The sequence below is a fragment of the Podarcis cretensis genome, assembly GCF_951804945.1.
Source record: "Podarcis cretensis genome assembly, chromosome: 5".
In the NCBI taxonomy this organism is placed as follows: domain Eukaryota; kingdom Metazoa; phylum Chordata; class Lepidosauria; order Squamata; family Lacertidae; genus Podarcis; species Podarcis cretensis.
The window spans coordinates 51,625,589-51,645,241 of record NC_137174.1 but is presented as its reverse complement, the minus strand read 5'-3'; the positions used below and the strand labels follow the sequence as shown (position 1 = coordinate 51,645,241).

At 39.7% G+C, this 19,653-nt stretch overlaps 1 long non-coding RNA gene across 1 annotated transcript in view; it reads left to right on the top strand.

Annotated features, from left to right (window-relative positions):
* Positions 1 to 11,850, top strand: part of LOC307217364 — a 33,341-nt gene extending 21,491 nt beyond the window's left edge. Inside the window, exon 4 of the long non-coding RNA XR_013839579.1 lies at positions 11,789 to 11,850. This is a non-coding gene — a long non-coding RNA (uncharacterized lncRNA). The remainder of the gene's footprint in view (positions 1 to 11,788) is intronic.
* The last annotated feature ends 7,803 nt before the right edge of the window (positions 11,851 to 19,653 follow it).

The following is a 19,653-nucleotide window of genomic DNA, read 5'->3' as shown; positions in this document are numbered from 1 at the left end:
TCTGCCCAACCACATTAGCCACTATTGTAGGTAGTTAGGAATGTGCTGTATTCTAAAGTCAGAGCATTGGTTTGTCTGGTTATCTGTTTGCAGTATTTTATAGGCCACCCTGTACCAGAGTTCTCAAGGCAGTTGTTAGCAAGACAGAAGACAATTTATCAGTCAATAACAATAAAAGTATAAATACAGCATTCCAGAGGAAAAACAGCATAAAAATGAAGGGTGCCTCCAGACAGACACTATTTTGCAGTAAGGATTCGAGGTGTGCACTTCAGGTGTGCACATTTTAAAAGGATTACAGGGCTCTGTTACCTTTGTGCAACAAATCCACTTTTCAGAAAAATAGACTTTGTGTTGGAAAGTGATGCGGAAATGCATTGGAACTTTTTTATGCAATTCGGTGGAACTTTATTACATATATTAACAGCAACAATCTACAATTGAGGTCTGGAATACTTGCTTCATTGTACTTTTGAGTTTTAATTTTAGGTACAGATCTATGCTTTTGAAATGTGTTTTTGAATGTTTTCTTTGTCCTCTGTGTTTTCTACCTTTGTAACACTTTATTTAGTTATTCATATAACAAAAATAAAAATTGTAAAACATTACAGTATGAGCAAATGATTATTGGGAAGATGTGTCAACACCCCACAAGCATATCAGGGTGAATGCAAGAAAAATAGTAAAGTAAAGGTAAAGGTACCCCTGCCCGTATGGGCCAGTCTTGACAGACTCTAGGGTTGTGCGCTCATCTCACTCTATAGGCCGGGAGCCAGCGCTGTCCGCAGACACTTCCGGGTCAGCATGACAAGCTGCATCTGGCGAGCCAGCGCAGCACACAGAACGCCGTTTACCTTCCCGCTGGTAAGCGGTCCCTATTTATCTACTTGCACCCGGGGGTGCTTTCAAACTGCTAGGTTGGCAGGCGCTGGGACCGAACGACGGGAGCGCACCCCGCCGCGGGGATTCGAACCGCCAACCATGCGATCGGCAAGTCCAGGGATCACCCGTGTCCCTGCAAGAAAAATACTCCTCGTCATATAACCACCCTGTAAACACATCAGAACAAATGCTTAATATTAGTGGCAATAATAAAGAAAAGTTCCAGGGTGGCAACAGAAAGCAATCTAAAAATGCTTTTGCAGTTCGTCAAAACTATCCAGCAATATCAAGTTATAGCAAAACTGGTGCTGTTAACAGTAATCCTTCTAGTTGGTTGGTAATTGGTTCAGCAACTTCCATGCACATGACGTGTGATGCTAATTATTTCTCCCAAGAGTTAAATAACTAATCAGAGGCAGCTACAGTTGCAAATGGCAACAAAATATCTGTGAAAGGAAGAAGAGCAGGTTTGCTCAAGTGTGTTGCAGGTAGAAATACTGTTTGTATTGAAGTGAGAGCAGTAGGTTACTTGCTCGAATTAACAAATAAGAAAATTTTGATAATTTTAATTCTAGATTAAAATGGATTACTTAATTGAGAAGGGGATTTTAACAAAAACACTGGGGCCTAATTTGAATAGTAGAGTGCCTGGTATCTGGTGGGCAATCTCATCCTTTATTTCCACACTGTGGCTTCAGACCAAATCACCTGTCAGGAGAGTTATGAGATTCAGGTGAGGGTCAGATGCCTTGTCAATCCCAGCCCTGCCCTTTAACAATAATATCTTATGTCCTTTAGAAGAGAAATTGTGAATTGTAGAATTTTAAATACCAGTCATCATCCTTGGCTTCACTCAATTTTGTTTATAACACTCTTCCATTTTCTTCTAGTTGTGAGGGTGGGTGATAGAGAGGGGCCTCACAAGTGGAGTAGCCTAGGGACTCTCTTCATCTAAAGCCGGTCCTGCCTATAGCCAATCAAAAGCCCTGGGAAAATAAAACATATATTTGCCTGATTCTGAACTGACATCAAGGAGTGCACCAGGCAAGCCTCACTGGGGAAGGTTTTCCATAGCCAGGGTGCCATCACTGAAGAAGCCCTCTCTCCTAAAGTCATCTGCCAAAGCTGCTCAGAGGAGGCACTTATGTAGGGGTCTCCACAGATGTTTCCTTGTATTACAAAGTCAAAAGGTGTGTGGCAGCTGCTTTTCCAAGAGTCACTCAGAGGTCTTTCCAGCCCAGCATTCCAAGGTGCATTGTTAAGTACTTTCTGTATACAACACATATGGTCTAACACTGAGTAATGTCTTACATTTCAGCAGTGATGTGGAAATTAATCTGCACATTGCTTCACTAATTATTCCATGTCTTTGCTCTTACTGCCAAAGGTTATACAACAAGCTAGCTGGTAGAAAGCAGTTTCTTCAAAGAAGATCTCCAAACAAGCATATTGATAGGTTTATAGATTACTGTTGTGAAATAAATACTTTTTGTGTATTATTATAGGCACACCCTTCTTAATTTATATTTCCCAGCCTTGGCATTCAAAACTGATTCTTGGGTTCCTGCTATGTGAGGTTTGACTCACCGTGCACCAGATAGCAAGCTTACCTGGTTGTTCTGGTTATGAAGGAAAGGAAAATATTTGCCAGTATCAGAGGCTTTTGCCCAAGACAGAAATTTCAGTACCTTGATTGAGGGATTCTGGTGATGGGTCCTGAATTGTTCAAGGATTAATTTAGTAAAGTCTTAGACTTCATGAGCCCAATGCACAGATTCGTATTTCATCATTCTTAATCCATTAAGATCAGTAGGACTTGAGCTGCTTGGAAGTAAACTAGCTCACTGATTTCAGTGGGGGCAAGTAGAACTGTAACTGCAGTTCCAGACCCACTTATATGGGAGACTTCTTCATGAGAAACATGCAGAAATTTGTGTTGTGAATTTCCTACAATAGGGGATCAAAGGCAATACCTCAAAGGTGAAAATTTAATAGTTTCCAGACTTTGGAGACCATTCTTTCCATATTTTTATCTCAAATAGGACCTTGTTTTAATTTTTGCTACATATATGCAATACTACAAAGCTATCAGCTGAATTTTTGGAACATGCATACTGACAGCCAGTGTAGTTCACATCACTCGGTTTGGAATGGAAGAAAGTCAGAGTCACGTATGAAGGAGGGATACATGGATGGATCAATCTATTTTTATTATAGGTCAGTTTTGCAAAGTTTGGCCCTCCAGATGTTGCTGAACTACAACTCCCATGGGCTCCAGCCAGCATGGCCAATGGCCAGAGACGGTGGGTGCTATAGTCCAGCAACATCTGGAGGTCCAAAGGTTCCACACACCTGTGCTAAATCATAGGTTTGTTCCATCACATTTTTTCTGAAAACTTTGTTTTTAAATAGTATGCACTTTCCCCTAAAGTACACATTTTGTATCTATTCCACTAAAATACATATTTTAGCATGCACTTTCACCTGTATCTATATATGGACCAGAATGCAACTGGATTAGGCAAGCCTCCAAATTTCAGTTCACAAAATGTGCAGAACAATGCATATTTTAGGTGAAAATGCATGCAAAACATGTATTTTAGTGGAAGAATGGATACAAAATGTGTACTTTCGCCCTGTGCTCTACAGGACTTAGTGGTGTTCCTCTTTAAAACACCTGAGAATTATACAGTTATGTTTAGCTGGAAAAAAAGAAAGCATAAGATATAATATGTGATCTGTTTCATTCTCTCCCCACCACCATCATGGATGGCTGTGAAGCTGGTCATTCTGAGAGCAAAGGTTATATTGCAAATATATCTGATCTGACAGAGAAGGAATAAAACATGTCAAAACTGATGGAAAACAGCCAATCACAGACTGGATAGCATAGTTTGACCCTTAATGGGGTTCAAATTAAATCTGTACAGTTTTCACTCTCATTATAAAAGAAATATAGGATTAATTTTAATTAAGTGAAATTAAATGCATCTGTTTACTTTGTAGTGCAGTATGTTTTAGGTTGAAAGCCAAGGAAATGTGACTTTAAAAAAAATATTTTGCAGGTGGGGTTGCTACTTTTGTTACTGGCCATAGGTCACAATATATTGCTACTTGGACAGTCTAAAGACATAGAATAATTTGTTTTTCTATTTGCACTGTTACAGGCTTTTTGCATCTGGACTTTGTGGTGTTATCTGCCTTTCTATTTTCTACTCATTATCCAACATGTGAAATGCATTAGTTGTTGGGGAGTACCAGCCATTTTCAGACATACTAAGCATTCAACTTTGTTTTGTTTTGTTTTGGGCTGATTTCTTGAAGTCTGTAAACACTTGCAATTGATAAATTAGTAATCTCAGCCCTCCAGGGAAATATGGAACAATAGCTGAGGGAAGTTACGGTAATCTATTAATTCATTGGTCTATCAAATCCCATCTTATCCCGTTTACTATATGTAAACCCCAAGCGTCTACTTTTCAGCTCAGTCTGTTGCTTCTCTCTAATCACACTTCAGTGGGAGGAAGTTCCATAGAAATCAGTGTGAAGTGTTTCTACAAGTGACATGCAAATACCTCTAGGAAAAGTTCCACAACAGAAAGTGCTAAATAGACCAGTTTTTACAACTTTAGTGATGTAATAGCTAAGCAAAATGATCAGTGCCATAGTCATGTTTACACTCTTGACTGGCGTCAACACTGCTCATGCTATAACAGCAATGATTATTATTATTTTAAAAAAATATTTGTGTACCATAAATTGGGGGGGACACAAATTTGAGTGAGTCATTGGCCAATTTCAGGCGGATCAACTAGTTCCTGTGGGCTACTTGGAATTTTGCAAATAATTCTAGTTTGCAAGAGCTGGGATAGATCAGTCAGTAGAGCATGAGACTCTCAATCTCAGGTTTGTGGGTTCAAGTCCCACATTGGGTGAAAAGGGGGTTGGACTAGATGGCCCTTGTGGTCCCTTCCAATTCTCCAGTTCTATGATTCTATAATCCTGCAAGACACTTCTTTTATTTATAAGGAAGACTGTATACCGTGGATCACTTAAAAGAGATTAAAAAGGTAAAGGGGCCCCTGACCATTAGGTCCAGTCGTGACCGACTCTGGGGTTGTGGTGCTCATCTCGCTTTATTGGCCGAGGGAGCCAGCGTATAGCTTCCAGGTTGTGTGGCCAGCATGACTTAAAAGAGATTAGTTCTGCCTTAACTATTACATTATCCTGAATAAGCTTTCTTGATTTGTAAATCAAAAACACAGGGTGTCTAGTAAAAAAAGAAGAAGAACATGATGCAAGACATATCAGCTGTGCACAAGACCCTCTAAATAGGCTGTAGCACATTTAATCTTTGTATTACTGCAAGCTAAAATGGTTATTTCTCTGGAGTATACCTATTTCATATATCTGCTTAAATATGTGACAGCAATATCCTCAAAAGAATGTTGGCATACTTGGGAGAAGCAAAAAGATGAAGACATTCCAAGGTCCAGATTTATGATTCTTAAATCAGGAACATTATTGCATGGTATGTCCCAGAACAGAAGATCCTGACACCACAAGCACACCAGTGACTCCATTAATCTGCAGTGAAGATTATGTGGCTCAGGGTGAGCTCATGCATTCATGCCCATCACTCAATGACTTCAGCTTCCGTCTACAAAACAGTCAGCACACAAAACATAACAATGAACACAATATATGGAAACAGTTCACAAGTCCAGCTGTAAGGGTAATAATCAACGAAGTTATGTTGAGGTGGACCCAAAGAAATTAATCACCCTTAGTCATGTGTATTAATTTCATCATGTCTACTCTGAGTAAACCTCTGTTGACTACCACCCATATTCATCAAGTGTTGTGATACCAAGCAGCATACATTAAATGTAGCAACTTTGTCAATTTCAGTCTCTCTCCATTACTTATTTTTCCAAACTTGAATTCATTTTTCTACATTTGCTCATAACTAGTGTTGTTGTTATGTGCTATTTGTTTTTTTAAAAAATCCTCATTAAAATCCTCATTAAAATATGTCAGCATTGTACTGCTAATTTCTCCAAGTATACACATTTTTGCAAGTTCGCCCAGAATAATGCAGGTTTCTTTCTGCAATTTTCATTAATATATGCATTTCATACACACTTTGTTTAGCTGGAGAATTGTGTCTTGGTTTACATATTGGTCTGAGAAGTGCAAATAGAGGCCTTATCCACACTTCCTCTTGTCATGCTCCTTTCTCCTGGGGAAAACTGCTCTTTAGTGCTCAACTGAAGCAAACAGCAATCAGGTTTCCCACTTATTGCCATTTGTTTCAGTTTAAAGCTAAAGAGTGGGTTTTCCCTGGGAATGGAATGGAGCAAGGGGAAAACCACTGGACCAGGCTTCCTCAAACTTGGCCCTCCAGATGTTTTTGGCCTACAACTCCCATGATCCCTAGCTAGCAGGACTAGGGTCAGGGATGATAGGAATTGTAGTCTCGAAACATCTGGAGGGCCGAGTTTGAGGAAGCCGGCACTGAACCCAAGCTTTCTGGGTGCAGCGCAAGTGAAGTGTGGATGAGCCCTCTATTTGTACTTCTTGAACTGATTTCTCCCACAGTCCAAGAAAAGCATATGGAAAAAATATGGAATTTGAGGGCTCTGGTGGGAATGCACCTGGAGCAGTGTAGAATGCAGTGAAAGAACTAGCCACTCTTTCTCTGATTTCCAAATGGACATGACCTGTATAATGACCTGTATAATATGTATAGTTTTTCTATACATATAGAATCTTTGATCTATATGTAAATCCCAAGCGTCTACTTTTCAGCTCAGTCTGTTGCTTCTCTCTAATCACACTTCAGTGGGAGGAAGTTCCATAGAAATCAGTGTGAAGTGTGTGTGTGTGTATGTGTGTGTGTGTGTGTATATATATATATATATATATATATATATATATATATAATCTTTGATCTATACATATAGAATCTTTGATCTATGAACGATAAAAAGAAAAGGATTCTGGGATTCTTAGTACCCTCTGCTTGAATAGGCACCATTGATATGCAGAATACTCTGGAAGAAAATTGTTAAAAGGCAGAGTCAACAAAACATACCACGAAATTGAGGGCAGAGGAGAGCTGAGATAAATAAAAAAAGGTTAGGTATATTTGCCCTGTTTCTGAGGGCAACCCCAACCTTTGTCCCTTCTTTGCTATTTCCTGTTTTGTTCTGGGCCCTCTTTGGCCTTTCTTAGCATTGTGTGTTTTGACTATGTGACCACTTCACCTCTTTCCCACAATGTAGCAACTGGGAAATGGACTGAAATGGGACAATTAGCCATCTGAATCGCAGCAAATACCTCAGGTCAGAGGAGCACCATGCTCCCATTCACATAATATTTGAAATAACATGAATTACAGTTCAGCTGCCTCTGTTTCAAGGCCTTGGTAAAGTGGGCATGCAACAAAACCTGACTGTTGCCATGACAGCAAGGGTCAGCATCAGAGAATGGGGTCATGTTTAATGCTCTAGAAAATGAGTGAGGGCATAAAATCCAAGTGGACATGAAAACAGAAAGGTGACGTAAACCCTGCAGATGTAAACTACGTCAGGCTGGGGGATCTAGACAAAATGTCTTGTACTGGAAACAAAAGGTTCACCTGTAACTTTGAATGGAGGAAATGCCATAAATAAATAGTGCTATGAGTTTGCTTTCTCACGTGTGTGACTGGATCAGGCACTTTTGGTTTGTCCTAATGTGTCAACTGATTAGAGTTTGGGATTTAACAAAAGGATTGTACTGTAGTTCATTTAATGCAGCACTGGGGGACCTGTGGCTCTCCAGATGTTGGACTTTAGGTCCTATCAGCTCTGGTCTTCGTGGTCAATAGGGATGAAATGAGTTAAAGTAGTCCAGCAGGGACTACAGAGTTTGCAGTCTTCCACCCCACTTCTTAATGTGGACTACTTCAGTTCACCTGAAGTAGTGTCTGTAATGAGTGTTTGCCGGATTGTGAAACCATCTGAGAAACAACAGTTTTGTATCTTCAGTCAAAGAGAAATAGAGAAGGACAAAGAGGAAATGACTGCTGAAAGTGAAGCACCTTTGATCGTCTGTCTAGGGCCGTGGTTCCCAACTTGGGGCACACGCCCCACAGGGGGGCAATTTGATTTTTAACAGGGGCAATTCAGGAATGACTTATTAACAGTGAATGGCCTTTTAGGCTTCCTCCACGTCGGGGGGGGTGTGGGTATCAGGATTTTAGAGATGCTTAGGTGGGGCATAGCCAAAAAAAGTTTGGGAACCACCAGTCTAGAGGGTTCTGAGGCAGAGTAGTGAATCTGCTGCCTTGTAGGAATGCTTCCTTGTCTCCTTTTATGATCTGCTTGTTTATTTGTAAAGTTATTATACCTTCAGTTTCCAGCACTTTATTGCATTCAAAGGAAACTGAGGTAGCACTGGCTTGGAAATGTCTCAGCACTCAGAGAAGGGTATACAGTCGAATAGCAGTTATAAAGATGAATGTATTGCCTAGAATGTTGTTTTTGTTTCAAACTTTGCAAATTGTGGACAAGATGGACTGTTTCAAGGGCTGGCAGCAAGATATTTCTAAATTTATCTGGCAGGGCAAAAAACCCAGGATAAAATTTAAGATTTTAACTGATGCAAAGGAAAGAGGGGGATTTGCCCTGCCAGATTTGAAACTTTATTATGAATCAGCAGCTTTCTGCTGGTTAAAGGACTGGCTGCTTCTCGAGAATACAGACATTTTGGATTTGGAAGGATTTAACAATTTTTTTGGGTGGCATGCATATTTGTGGTATGACAAGGTTAAGGCTCATAAAGGTTTTAAAAACCATATTGTCAGGAAAGCATTGTATAATGTCTGGATTAAATACAAAGATCTGCTGGAGAATAAAACTCCAAGGTGGCTGTCACCAATGGAGGCAAAAGCCTTGAAAAAACTTAATACGGAGGCTAAATGGCCAAAATATTGTGAAATTCTAGAACAGGAGGGTGATAAGTGGAAATTGCAGAGTTTTGAGAATCTAAAAGACAAAGTGCGAGACTGGCTTCATTATTATCAAATATTGGAGGTCTATAAGTTGGACAGGAAGATTGGCTTCCAGGTGGAAAAATCAAAACTGGAAACAGAGTTGTTAGAGTCCAAAACTAAGAATTTGTCAAAAATGTATAACTTGCTGTTGAAATGGAATACACAGGATGAAACAGTTAAATCAGCTATGATTAAGTGGGCACAAGATATTGGTCATAACATTATGTTCGCTGACTAGGAAAGGTTGTGGACCACCGGTATGAAATTCACGGCATGTAATGCCTTGAGAGAGAATATTATGAAAATGATTTATAGGTGGTACATGACCCCAGTCAAGCTTGCAAAAATTTACCACTTATCAGATAATAAATGTTGGAAATGTAAAGAAAATGAAGGTACATTCTTTCACCTCTGGTGGACATGCCCAAGGATTAAGGCTTTCTGGGAAATGATATATAACGAAATGAAAAAGGTACTTAAATATACCTTCTTGAAGAAACCAGAGGCCTTTCTCCTGGGTATGGTAAGCCATGTGGTGTTAAAGAAGGACAGAATCTTTTTTATGTATGCCACTACAGCAGCAAGGATTCTTATTGCAAAGTATTGGAAGACACCAGATCTACCCACTCTGGAAGAATGGCAGATGAAGATGACAGACTACATGGGACTGGCAGAGATGACTGGCAGAATCCGAGACCAGGGCAAAGAGACAGTGGAAGAAGATTGGAAGAAGTTTAAAGACTATCTTGATAAATATTATAAAATTAATGAAGTTTAAAAAGATATGGGTTTAAAAATTAGTGGTTTGCAGGGGCGTTGATTAAGAAAAAAGAATAGAATTATTAAAAACAATGGGAAATATGGGAATGGATTTGCTGATAAGATAAATGAGATTAGAATACAGAAGGGGGAGGTGTGAGGAGGTTGGTGAAATTAGGTTTTGAAAATAAGGTTTGAATTTATACTTGTTTTGTTTTTGTTTTGTTTGTTGGTTTTTGTATGTTTTTATTGTTGTTTGTATTTGTGTTTATATGTGTTTATTTGAAATTTAATAAATATTATTTTTTAAAAAAAAACAACAGAGAAGGGTATACAAAGGAAATGGTTTTATCATTGTACTAGACTACTTGCCTCTTAGTACTAAAAGACCAATGTTTTGTCATGGTGCTTGTTAACAGCAAGCAGTTTAGCTCTTCATACTAAAAGACCAATGTTTCAGAACAGCAGGAGTGAGGCCTTAGAAAAGCAGGAGGCCTCCATCAAGACCTAAAAATCTAAATACAGGCACAAATACATAAATGTGCTGAACAGGAATGGGTTTCAAGAATCTGTTTGGTCCACCCTACACTGAGATGAGATTTTAAAAAAAATCAATCCTAACTACCTCGCAGAGTTTCCTCAAACAAATTTTCATTCCACATGACCCAATAAGGCTCCTCAAGAATTAAAATCAAAAATACAAAAATGGCAAGTCATTACAGTCTGCCTGGGGGAGTAATGGGAACAATGCCACAGCCTCTCTGTCCAACTTAATTTACAGAGTTGTTTTGAAGATAAAATGAATTCATATACAATAAATCTGTTTTCCTAAGCCTCCGAAATAGAATTGGGAAGAGATAAAGTGTAGCACAGTACCATTTGCCTAAATGGCTTGAACTCTCATTCGGACTTTCATCTAAGGGCAAGGGGGCTAAAAGTGGGGAGCAGGCAGGGATGCATTTGTAGGCCATGCCCCCTCCCACACCTGCTTGTCCTCTGCAGACCTTCCCACATTGGGGTGGAAGGTCTGAAGGGAGATTCTGAGGGTATTCAACAGAACGTGCTTAAATCTTCCCTCTGATCAGGAAGCCTGCCATTTTTAGGGTTCCTAATCACAAAAAGAATCTTAAATGTGTTCACCCAAACCTGTTTAGAATCCTCCTTGATATTCCCTCTCATCATGGGAAAGTTCTAAGCTGCGCCAGTGCACCTGATAACACTGAGGGCAGACTAGCATGCATAGCTGTGAGTCCTTCTCATAGAGGCATTACTCTTGACAATTTTTTCCTTGTAGCCTTGAGAGCCTTGCACATTTTAGTCCAACTTATTTCAGCGGGATATGCTGCAATGCTGTACCCACTTACTTGGGAGTAAGCCTCTTTTAACATAATAGAATTTACCTCTAAGATATGTACACCATAGCTGTCAACTTTTCCCTTCTCCTGTGAGGAATCCTATTCAGAATAAGGGAATTTCCCTTTAAAAAAGGGAAACGTTGACAGCTATGATGTACACCCAGTTCCTGCTATCCCAACACAATGCTTTCTCAGGAAATTGCTTCTTAGGTGAGTGTTTGCATAATGAGTTGAAAATTTCCATGGATTCCTGTGGGGAAAATTTTAATGCATTTCCGAACACTGAAATCTTGCAAAAGGCAAACAAGGAAGGAAAAAACTGTTATTTTATTTGCCCAATCTCTGCTTCCTTACTTCTCCCTCCCTCCCACCATGGTTTCTGGCAAAACAGCTGCCATGGACTAGCAAAACACAAAAAGCAAGGCTTGTTTAAGTCACCTTATTTGTTTCCAGCACCACACACAGGTCCAGCTATTTGGATATCTGAATCTGAGTACAGGGAACTTTGGGTATTAATTACCCAAGTTTGGATAAGTGAATTTTCTTATAATGAGTGTTTGGATAGTGGGACCCGTGTGTATAGGAATTTTGCTTTTAAGCACATAAAAATGCTTAACTTTGGCCATACAGTGATCATGAATTTCACTAATATATATTTATTACATTTCTATACCACCCTTCATCTGGAGGTCCTAGGGCAGTTCACAACAGAAAAAGACAGAGAAAAATGGAATGTAAATTTCTCTTTCAGATTCCTGACTCTTTGTGACATAATAAGCCACTGCTCTCCACTGAAATTCTACTCCTCATTATATGAGTGTTTAACAATTTCAGCTGCTTTACATACATTGTAATTAGATGACAGAATATCACCAAACAGAGTTAAATCTGCTCTCTCTATTGTATCGAAGCCAACTTTGGATAAGACCTTGAATCTGGTTTTATCACTTTGCCAGTACAAACTAAGACCACTAGGTTTGGCTGTAATAGCAAGTTGTGCTCTGATGAAGTCCAGGCATTTCTCTTGCTGTGGCAACAATCACTTCGCAAAGCTCTCCTCTCAGTGATTCTGAAAGATTTACTGTAATGAAGGGTTTACGAAGCAGAAAATACATAGCTGGCTTTTCAGATACTAGGTGGAGGAAGCAACTGGGAAAGAAAAACATGCTTGTTCTGAACAGTACACAAAGCCATGGGTACAGAGGAAATTGTGGTGAAGAACATGAGACATCAAGGTGTCATTTCTTCTCCGATATTTTCTTACCACTATCACTTTTTTAAATAAAATATGTTGTTGTGAAACAGGTACAAATAGATTCTTGGGATGCTAATGCTTCCCGCATGAGGCTCTCAATTCCCAATGTGTCTTACTGTCTATGTTTCCATAGAACCTCTGGTTAATTTATGTTTGCTACCATTCCATTACACACTCCATTTGTAGGAAATGATTCTGATGCCATTTTACAATTTGTTACAATAGAATAAGCCGCTGTGAGTCCCTTTCAGTTAGAAATATGAACATATGATACTGCTTTGCACTGATACAGAAAACAGAGCCATTGAGCCCACTAATTACTACTTTTTCAATCATTCTCCAACACTTCTGGAAGAGACCATTCCCAACCCTAAGACCTGAAAACACCAGAGAATGAAGCCTATGTCCTACAGTAGTGAAAAAACATTTGCTCTGGACCTGAGCTAATGTTTTTTCCATATAATAAATCACAAAAAATAGATTTTTCTACATGTATGCATTTTCATACTTGGGTTTCACTCAAAATGTAAATTTCAGTTTTGCAGTAAATTTCTGGTAAGGAGCCATCTTGGAGAATGAATAGCCTCCAAAATGGTAACTGTAAAAACTTTGGTCAGTGCTTTTTGTATTTAAAACAGCCTGCCACATTAGAGAACTGTGTGGTGGTGTTTATGTAGTTTTTGACAATGAGCACACTGTTTGTGAATAATAGAACTCATTTTAATCATATTTAAAAACATCGTATTAATGTCTAATTTTCATGTTTCCATTTTAGAGATGCAAACTGATATCGTTACCCTCCAGAACTGAATCAGTCATAACTAAGCTTGCCATATTTCAAAAAGTGAAAATCTGGACACAAAAGGGTTTTTTGGATAAAGCTGTTGAGCTTTTGGAGCTATTTTTAGGGGAAATCGCCAAAATGACACAGCCGACATGGGTTGCCATACATCCGTATTTTCCTGGATCTTTCAGTGATTTCCACCTAGACACTGTTCCCAACAGCCAGATCCCAGCTATGTCTGGGAAATTCTGGATGTATGGCAACCCTACATCAACGTTCTTTTGTCTAGTCATCTGCTTTTGGGGAAGACATTCTATACTAGACCAGTCATGGTGCACATCCAAACCTTAAATTCTTATTCCTGCTCTTAATCTATCCACTGGGTGAGTATTGTTTACAAATGCTTTGTTCATTCCAAAGTCTGGCCTAAAAGCAACACACACTGCAAGCCGACTGTCATGGTTGCCATATTTGGAGACAAGCTGATCAGTTCAGCCTGTGTGTTCACTCCCAATAAACGTAAGTGAAATTTCTAGAGTGAGCCATAGTAATCTCTGGAATATGAGATTCATGCCATGAACTGCTGAAATCTGTGTGTATGAAACAAAAACCTGATCACGATTGCCTTGTCCTCCGATGTTTGCCAATTACAAAGGTGAATTTTATTTCTGTGCCAATTACTTTTTCTAAAACACCTGGGGGGGAAATTCAGAAACAACAATTATATTTATTTGAAGTCTCCAGTGTAGAGATTCACTCCTGCTCTCTTACCTCCCATGCCATTTTACTAAATATAATTGTTTTAAAGTTACTGGTTTTATTTTAATATTTATTTTCAGGTTTATTTTATTATTTTTAATGAATATTTTAGATTGCCTTTAAGGAACCTCTTAGAGATCTTTTGCATCCTAAATAATGAGGGTGTTATATTAGAAGTCACTAATGCCTTTCATTTTTTTTAAAAAAAGGTCCCTTCCCTTCTACAACTAGAAAAAAATGTATTTAAAAACACACATTTTTGCAATATGATTCATCCTAAAATAATATATTTCTGCATGTTATTTTCACCAATATATGCATTTTTTGGGTACTTTACCACAATATATAATTTTTTTTTTTTTGCATGCATTACTTAAGAACTACATTGCAAAATTTGAAGAAGGATGGATTTTGAAGGATGACCTGGGCCTTGGAGGACTAAGTCTTGATTGAGTTTATAAGTTTATTCTAGCAAAACTCCCATCCTGGACCTCAGACAAGCACTGCATGGGCTGGAAGGAAGTTCCATTGAACAAAGGGGAATACAATCCAGAGTAAACTGTCTGGGGTCGCACTGTACATATATATTTCTGTATTGAATCTAGTCCTCATAAAGCGCAGCTTATGAGTGGAGTGATTTGAAAGGAGAATCCACTTGTTAAGCTTTCAATTAAAGCACAGTAGATGAATCAATTCTACTGCATGCTTTTTCTGTGTTCCAGTCCTGTCTGGTACAGTGGTACCTTGGGTTACAAACGCTTCAGGTTATGCATTTTCAGGCTGTGCACCGCGCCAAACCCAGAAGGACCAGAACGGGTTACTTCCGGGTTTCGACACTCACGCATGCGCAGAAGCACTAAATCGCGCTTTGCACATACGCAGAAGTGCTGAATTGCGACCCACGCGTGCGCAGACGCGGCGCTGCGGGTTGCGAACACTGCGGGTTGCAAACGTGCCTCCCACACGGATCACGTTCGCAACCCGAGGTTCCACTGTATTCAGTTTGTATCATTATTCTACACCTTTCACAATCTACTGTCAATTAAACACTCTTGGGGGTTTATTTGCATTTTGTACTCACTTTTGCTTTGGTCTTTTGAAAGGCTGAGGTCCAGTTAAATATTAACTGAAACAGTGTTGCTGAAATAGACCTCAGCTCTCTATTTTAATTATAACAAATAGCAGCAACTTAAAGAGTAAGCTGTTATTCCCAGTTAGAACACTTGCCCATCTAACTCAAGCCCTTAGCTCACCAGGTTTTCAGACAGAAGTCTTTTCTAGTCCTTCCTGCACCAGGGATGGAACCCAGAACCTTTTTCATATGCCCTACCACTGAGCTCTACCACCCTCCTACATTTTCCTTTTCTTTTTCTAAACTGTGGTTCTAGTAAAGGAAACTCTTAAAAAGAAAATGTGTCCCATCAAAGAAAATGGATGCTTCCATACCTCGAATGGTGTGTGATCCTTGAATGATCATGGATCTAATATGCAAAGTGAGGGATCGGATCACTATTGTTGTCATTCGCATTGCCAACATGAACTTTGCAATACTCTGAATGACACTATTATGGTTATAAATACATAAACAGACTGAGCAGGATTGATGCCATTTCTGATTGGTTTATGCCAAGTGGCCTCATGACAGATTGTGGCTGAAGGTCATAATAGTATGAAAAGACACAAAACATGGACATGGAAAAGGAGACTTTTTAAAGCCCCAGAAAAACAAAGGCTTATCGGAGCAGCTGCCTTAATTTGAGTAACAATTATTCCTCTCCTACTCTTCAAGCTTTCTTTCTGTTACTGAGGTGGCTTCAGCTTTGGACAAACAAGTGAAATTTTGATAAGTTAATCAGTCACTGTAGAGGACTTTTTTCTCCCAAGCTAGAGTATTTCACTTTTCCTAAGTTTGGGAGTTTGTTAGTCAATTGTGATAAATCTCTCAGTTTCCTCCTGTGTTCTCTCTCTCTCTCTCTCTCTCTCTCTCTCTCTTTCTCTGCTCTTTGGAATTTCAGCATCCACTTGTAGATTGTCATCATTTTGAGGAGATTTAAAGCAGGCTTATAAGGAACAGACTAGTGGTTCTAAAATGGGTGAGTTACAAAGGGGGCCTGCCAGTAACACACTGTCTTCTCATTCAGAACTATCTCTGAATTCTTAAACCAACTTTTAATTTGTTTATCACATGTTAATCCAACCCTTCCTTGAAGAAGCTTAGATTGGGATGCACGAGGCTTCCCTTACATCAACTCTGTGAGTGGCTTAACTGAGGAGGAGGAAAGGGACTGAACCTAGACCTACCTAGTCCAAGAGCAGCATGGCAGACCAAAGACTAGACAGCCTGTTATATAAAGGACTCCTCAAAATGAGGAGAGTGTCCCCTCCTGGCTATGGGACACATGGCCAGTTTAGCAGACCCCCAGATGTTGCTGGACTCCAACTTCCTCATCCCTGACAATGCTGACTGGGACTGATAACAATGTGGGTTCAGCATCCAGAGAGCCCTCAAGTTCCCCACCTCCGGTGTCTGGTTACTCACTAGTAAATGGAAAGCATCTTCAGAGGTACTTTCTTTTGCTTCTGCTACTCGGATTACAGAATTCAGCATTTGTCTCAAGGCTTAATTTGAACAAGTTCTGTGAACCACCCTGAAACCTCCGGGTATAGGGCGGTATATAAATTCAACTAAGCAGAACAGAAGCAGAAGCAGAAGCAGAAGCAGAAGCAGGGTTTATTTTCAGTGCCAGTTCTGAGCCTTGAGGAATTTTAACACAACACCTCTGAGCATGAGCAGAGTGCTTTTTTCTCACCACTGACTAACCACAACAAGCCCACCATACACACCAGGGATTAAGTTATTCCAAGTCAGAAGGTATGACTTTAAGAGTTTTATGCCCCATCATCTCCCATTTTATACATTAATGCTCCGTCTGATACTTGAAACAGGCCCAGTTAAGTCTCATTTTTAGACACCTGGGCATATATACACAATCAATGAGCTCTTAGTAAGAAGAATGGGTTGTATCAAACCAAGTTCTGCTAACAGGAGACCAGCTGAAATGTATATTAACTTCAGTGGGACTAACTCTGAATAGGACTAGTACTGGACTCAAATGGGGTTTCACACACACACCCCCCCTCACACACACACATAGAAAGCAGATGTGAGGCAACCATGGAGTTGTATTGACTAGTCTCGCCTACCATACATTTGGCAGTGGGAATCATGATTTATCTTGGTTCCTCTTTGCATGGAGGACTTCCACCTTGGCATTTACATTGAGCCAATCGCAACAGCCACCAAACACATTGCCAGCAGGGGTGTGGTCCACCCTCAACGTGGCGTCTGAGCATGCCTGGCACAGGGACCCCTTTTCTCATGACCCCCTTGCCTGTAGTTTCACCACATGGTTATATAAACCCCTTTCACATGCCACCACTTCCTGAATTTGCTCCCCTCTGCACTTTGTAAACAATGTACTTTGCACAAAGTACTTTGCACAAAGACAATTTCCACAGACAGAAGTTTCGGTGAAATAAACCATTGAGTGACAAGCCTAATCGTGTATTCTCATGGTGAGAAAACTCCTTGTTTGAACTGCCCAACAACTTCATTTTAGATCGATTAATATCAATGCCACTGTGAGAACAAAGTGGTCCTTTATTTTAATGCTCGTGCTCCTACTGCTTTTTTTTTTTTTTTTTTTGCCCACTATAATTCACACTAGATGGATTAATTCTCTGTGTTCCTTCTCACACCCTTAACAGAAGGAAACATCTCTCATGACATGACTTCAAAGCACTATGATTTTCTTCCTCACTTGCGAAAGGTGGTATCTGTTTTTCTCTTTATTATGCAATGTGACAGGTTAATGTTGCACATTTGATGTCTAGCTGAGATGACAAAAGGTTTCCAGATGGATCTAACAAGCAAGTAATTATGGTTGATGAAATTAGCAATGTTTGTTTGCCTTATTCGTCCAAAGTAGAGAGTCTATAAGTTGTTTATTTAAAGGTTACATATGAACAAAAAGTTTCATAGCACCTTAAAAACTGACACATTTATTATGGTGTAAGCTTTTGTGGACTACAGTTCACTTCACTAGGTGCATCTATTAAAGTTTGTATCTTGATTAATTTGTTTTAGTCTTTAAGATGCTGCAAGTCCTTTTGCTGTTTTTGTTTTGTTTGTTTTTGTTTTGTTTTTCTGCAAAAGACTAACATGGGGGTAGCTGTGTTAATTTGTTGCAGCAAAAACAAAGAGTCTTGAAACACCCTACATTTATTATGGCATAACCTTTTGTGGACTGGAGTCATCTGATGAAATGAACTCATGAAAGCCAATGCCACAATGAATTTGTTAGTCCTGAAGGCGCCACAGGACTCTGTTTTAATCAGCAATTAGAACTTCTTAAGAGAACATTTTAATGTTCTCAAGAGGAAGTTCTGCTTTACTCACAAAGGCACAAATATTGTCCTTCCTGTAGTAGATATATTTTGTGTTGGAGTCAGATGGAAGGATATAGTGCCAACTTCTCCTAGCAGAAATGACCCAGGTCTAAGATGGTTTTCTGAAGAATTGATGCTTTTGAATTATGGTGCTGGAGGAGACTCTTGAGAGTCCCATGGACTGCAAGAAGATCAAACCTCTCCATTCTGAAGGAAATCAGCCCTGAGTGCTCACTGGAAGGACAGATTGTGAAGCTGAGGCTCCAGTACTTTGGCCACCTCATGAGAAGAGAAGACTCCCTGGAGAAGACCCTGATGTTGGGAAAGATGGAGGGCACAAGGAGAAGGGGGCGACAGAGGACGAGATGGTTGGATAGTGTTTTCGAGGTTACCAGCATGAGTCTGACCAAGCTGCGGGGGGCAGTGGAGGACAGGAGTGCCTGGCGTTCTCTGGTCCATGGGGTCACGAAGAGTCGGACACGACTAAACGACTAAACAACAACAACAAAAGATGGTTTTCAAAGGGTCACTTCACATACTAATATTCATCACTTGGTCTTTAAGCAATGGATGATTGTCTAAAATGTCTCCATTGAAATATATTGCAAAGAGCCCCTAAAGGCAGAGTCCTTGATCACCTTTGTCTCTGAAGTCACAGCCCCAAATTATGTCAGTCAGATAGATAGATAGATAGATAGATAGATAGATAGATAGATAGATAAGGCAATTGGCAAGGATACCAAAAGTCCAGGGTTTTTTCTGAAAGCCACTGTGCTTTCCTAGGCAAAACGCACAATAGCCATAGGAAAAACAAGTACTTTTATTTACCGTACTTCAACATCCTTCTCCAGAATCACTATGATTGCAATACCCAAATTCACTGTGATTAAAAATCCATCAAAACAAAGTATCAGTTTTGCCATCAAACATATCATCCCCCACTCCTCGATCCTCCTCCCCACTAGAGCACAGGGTGTTTCCCTAGCCAAGTTGGCTTAGCTTTTTAAGAACAAATAAATGCAGTGGTTTATTTTAAATAGCAAAATGCATTTTGATGGCACCCTAATTAGGCTCAGGTATACAGGATGGGCTTTTCTTCTGCAAGGCCCACTTAGCAAGGCAGGATATATTTCTCCCAGTCCCTGCCTGGGGAGCAAATAATGCACTGGCTGACATGCCCAGTGGGTGAGATGTGGCTACCCTCATTTGCAATCATTGATTCTCCTGCCCACAGTTAATTATTTGACAAATTGACATGTCTTGGGTCTTCTTTCTGCATGTGGGAACAACAATTTCTCATTTCCTGCTGCCTCCTGATTAGCTGCTGGATAGCATTATCGTTTTGTATCCAAAATGGCTTCAGCAGAGT